The sequence below is a fragment of the Lissotriton vulgaris genome, chromosome 1_1, assembly GCF_964263255.1.
Source record: "Lissotriton vulgaris chromosome 1_1, aLisVul1.2, whole genome shotgun sequence".
Lineage (NCBI taxonomy): Eukaryota > Metazoa > Chordata > Amphibia > Caudata > Salamandridae > Lissotriton > Lissotriton vulgaris.
In genome coordinates this window covers 1515720621-1515724798 of record NC_141685.1, presented here as the reverse complement: position 1 = coordinate 1515724798, position 4178 = coordinate 1515720621, and the positions used below count along the sequence as shown (strand labels likewise).

Genomic DNA, 4178 nt, shown 5'->3' with positions numbered 1-4178 from the left:
CAATCTCATTTAAATATGACTACCAGGAAAATTCCTAAATTAGGGCTTGTGGAAGCCATGTATTTTACCATCTCGGATACTTCTACAGTTATCCTAGCAGGCGTTCTGGTGTACAACCCCCCCAGCGCTCTTCCTGCTTCACTTGCCACACTGGTAACAGTGGTTGCAGATCTGTCACTTAAACACACGCATTTCATGGTGTTGGGAGATTTTAATCTCCACACCGATGATATCTCATGCACACGGGCCCTTAATCTGTTTGATACTATGTGTGGGCTAAATCTGACTCAGCTGGTCCAGGGTCCCACACACACAGCTGGCCACACCCTTGACCTATTTTTCACTAATCACCCTGGGCTTACTACCTACCCCCCACTTCCTCTTACCTGGTCGAATCATTTCCTAATTCCACTTGAGTTAACTCTACCTCAACCATCTTGCCCTTCAACAATAGGCAGGGATTACTGTGGCGGGTGCACCCTAATGGCACCCACGGGACCCCCGCACTAAGTCCGCCCACCATCCTAATGTGCCCCCAAATGTGCTTGTGTTGAATGGATAATTGGAGCATGCCAATATTTATCAGAATGGGGATAAGCTGACAATATGTTTTACAGAATTTCCCTGTTGAATATTACATTACTGTATTTTGGATACAACTCATTCACACTGTGGATGAAGGCTATGGGGCACATGCATCAACAGATTTTGCATTCGCAAACGGTGCGAATCGCAAAATTCGGCCGTTTGCGAATGCAATATCTGAAAATGAGATGCATCATTTTTTTGTCCATTTTGGAATCGCAATTACTTTTGCGATTCCTTAAAAAAATGCAAAATCAATTGCGATTCCTTAGAAACTCGCAATCCTTGTTGCGATTCGTTAAAAAATCGCAAATTTTGCGATTCCTTAAAAAAATGCGAAAAACGGAATGCATCAATTTTCGCACATGTCAGTAATTCTCAGAAAACACATTTTGGAAGTGCAAAAATAAGAAGAAGTGAGAGCAGGTGGTAAATTTTTTTTTCAACACAACACATGTTGAAATGATTAGCAACTCATAAAAGGGACCTCAGAATGACTCTGGATCCCTTCCAGGATGGCAGCAGCAATTTTCCTAGCACGTAGATGGCGGATGAGAGCAGCAGGGAGGAGGAGAAGAGAACTCAGTGAAAGGGTTTTCAGGTTGCGCATTACTTTGCTTGGGCAGACACAGGCTGACATATATGATAAGTATAGACTGAATGCAGACACTATCATTGATTTAATTGCAGAGTTGGACCCCTTACTGCAAAGGCAGACGCGTAGAACTCAGGCTATACCCACCCATGTGCAGGTTTTATGTTGTCTACACCTTTTAGCCTCTGGCTCATTCCAAGGGGTAATAGCAGTTGCAGGGGGTGTGTCACAGAGTGCATTGTCTAGATTTTTCAATGACTTCCTGAATGCAATGCTACATAGGATAAATCACCACATAATTTTCCCCTCAACGCATCAGGAGTTAATGCAGACCAAGTTAGACTTTTATAACGTGGCACACTTCCCACATGTCATAGGATGTGTTGATGGAACACATGTCCCCATTTGTCCACCAGCTGCTAATGAGTACATTTTTAGAAATAGAAAAAGTTACCACTCTTTAAATATACAAGCAATCTGTGATTCCAAAGGAATCATCACTGACTTAGTTGCCAGCTACCCAGGTAGTGCCCACGATTCGTACATTTTCAAACATAGTGCCATTCATGATCGCCTACTTGCTGGAGAATTTGGAGATGGATATTTGTTAGGTAATTATTATTTAATTTAATGTAAATTGAAATGATTCTGACATCCATTGCAATGTCCGTGATGTTTTACTTACATATGTCATCTATCAATGTAGGAGATAGTGCATATGGATTGAGGTCTTACATTCTCACCCCATACCTGAATCCAACTACCCGCAAAGAACAACTGTACAACAAGGCCCATATCTCAACACGCAGCATAATAGAGAGGACGTTTGGGGTCATGAAGTCCAGGTTCAGAATACTGCATAAGACTGGAGGAGCCTTGCAATATCGGCCTGATGTGTGTTGCAAAATAGTTGCAACATGTGCAGTGTTGCACAACCTAGCAACTAGGAGAGGCCTTGAACTACATGAGGATGATTTGCTACCAAATAATTTCAACCAGCCACAACAACCACATGCAAGAGTTCATGGACCGGACGCAGCGGAAGGGAGAAGAAGAAGGGAAGAAATTACACAACATTACTTTTAATAAAAGGTAGGAAACATATTTTGATGCTTCAAAAGGTAAACAGTTTAATAAACCATGTTGCACACAGTAGTAGTTAGAAAAAAATATTCCAAAAAAGACTTTCATAAAAGGTAAACAATTCAAGATATTGGCCTAATGTAATTCTTAGTCCATATCATTGTACATTGAAAATGTGAAAAATAAAATTCAACATTTACAAGTAATCACTTCTTCCTTCCACGCAAACCTAAAGCTTTAGGTTTCACCGATTCAGAAACCATGCATGGGGAAATATAAATTTCTTTTCCTCTTTTGCTACGCCTTTCACACACGTCATCTGTGTGTGCAGCAACACTGGTTCCTGCAGATTCATTGCTAACATTGCCTTCAAAAGCTCTATTCTTTTTGTCATCAGTTGGCAGCACATGATCCCCTCTTTTAATATTTTTAAATCCTTCACATAGTTCAGCACAACACTTTTTGATGCCCTTTTGCATGCGCATTGTGTGTTTTATGACACGTGCATTGCTGCTGGTCACCCTATTCAGAGCCCGGGCATATGTGTGCATACTTGCAACAGTTCTCAAATGTCTATTGCAGTTGGCAATGTTTTGACTTTGAAACATTTCAGTTAATGTGACTAATGCATTTGCTACACGCTCTGAATTCAAATTTGAGGCAGTATGCGCCCCTTCAATGACCTTGCATAATGTTTTCAAACTCTTATTGATTCCACTGATGTCTTCCACTATGTGACTCATTTGTCCCTTTATCACTCTCAGGTCTTTCCCCTGAAGACGCTGGACTTTCAATAATTTGAGTTCTACTGTACTAGCATGGACATCATCCACTGTGGAGTCATTTGGATTTGTAGTGCGAGGCCTTCTTCGGTAGAATTCTTGGATTCTTCTACGACCACTAAAGTGTTTTTTGGAAGTGGCAGCCTTCTCAGAATCTTCAACCACATATTCCGTGACATTGGCATCTTGCTCAGAGTCTGATTCAAGTACTTTCCGCACTGACTTTCTGATTTTTTTGACATGCACAGAGGGTGAGGAAGTCATGGTGTTATTGTCTGAATGGCTATGTACATCCATGCTGATGTCATCAAAAGGGTTTGCCTCATTTGCCTTTAGTACATCTATAATTAAAAAAATGAAGCATGAAATCAATGTAATGTCTTCTCAGGAAAACAGATTTAAAATAAAGACAATGTTTTCCAGAAGAAGGACGCCTTTTAAATCTTCATTTACCATGTGTGTAACAATTATTTGATAGGCAAACTGACTATGTACATATTGCATAGATGAATAATGATTTAGACCTAAAAACTACAACTCCCATGATGCATTGCACTGTTCAATGAAATTGCCTTTTACACTAGTGCTATGCAAGTTATGATGTAACAGAAGAGTAAAATTATATGTTACAACATCAAACACATGACTAAATACATCCTGCAACCCAATTTAAGTCAAGTTTGCATTTGTCCAAAAAAATTAATCTTACCTTGAGAATTGCCAGCATGCTCAGAGGTGTCTATGTTGGTCACTCCAACAACAGCTTCTGTAACAAGTGTCCCCTCAACCAAATCCTCAAGGGGAGTTGTGACCTTATTGTCAGGGGAGCCACCACCAGTCTTCAAACTACTCTTCATTCTGGACGCAATACTGTCTTTTGCTCGTGAGCGTAAATCGTACCAAGGCTTTTGTAGGTTGGTGATGTCCCGGTGGGCAACCCCCACTGCATTCACTTTAGCCTGTATGGCTAGCCACACTTTCCTTTTTGCAGCCTCAGGGACCTTCAAAGAGAGCTTTCCAAACAGCTGGTCGTGGTGTGAAGTCACCTCCTCTATCAGTATCTCCAGTTCTTGCTCACTGAACTTGATTTTCCTTTTTCTGACTTGTACATCCTGACTGGCAGTTTCTGGCTC

General features: G+C 41.0%; 1 long non-coding RNA gene across 1 annotated transcript; it reads left to right on the top strand.

Annotated features, from left to right (window-relative positions):
* Positions 1-1504: 1504 nt before the first annotated feature.
* LOC147750741 (uncharacterized) lies at positions 1505-3294 on the top strand. Its single transcript, XR_015299819.1, has 3 exons — positions 1505-1791; positions 1887-2272; positions 3028-3294. It is a non-coding gene; the product is annotated as an uncharacterized LOC147750741 (long non-coding RNA).
* The last annotated feature ends 884 nt before the right edge of the window (positions 3295-4178 follow it).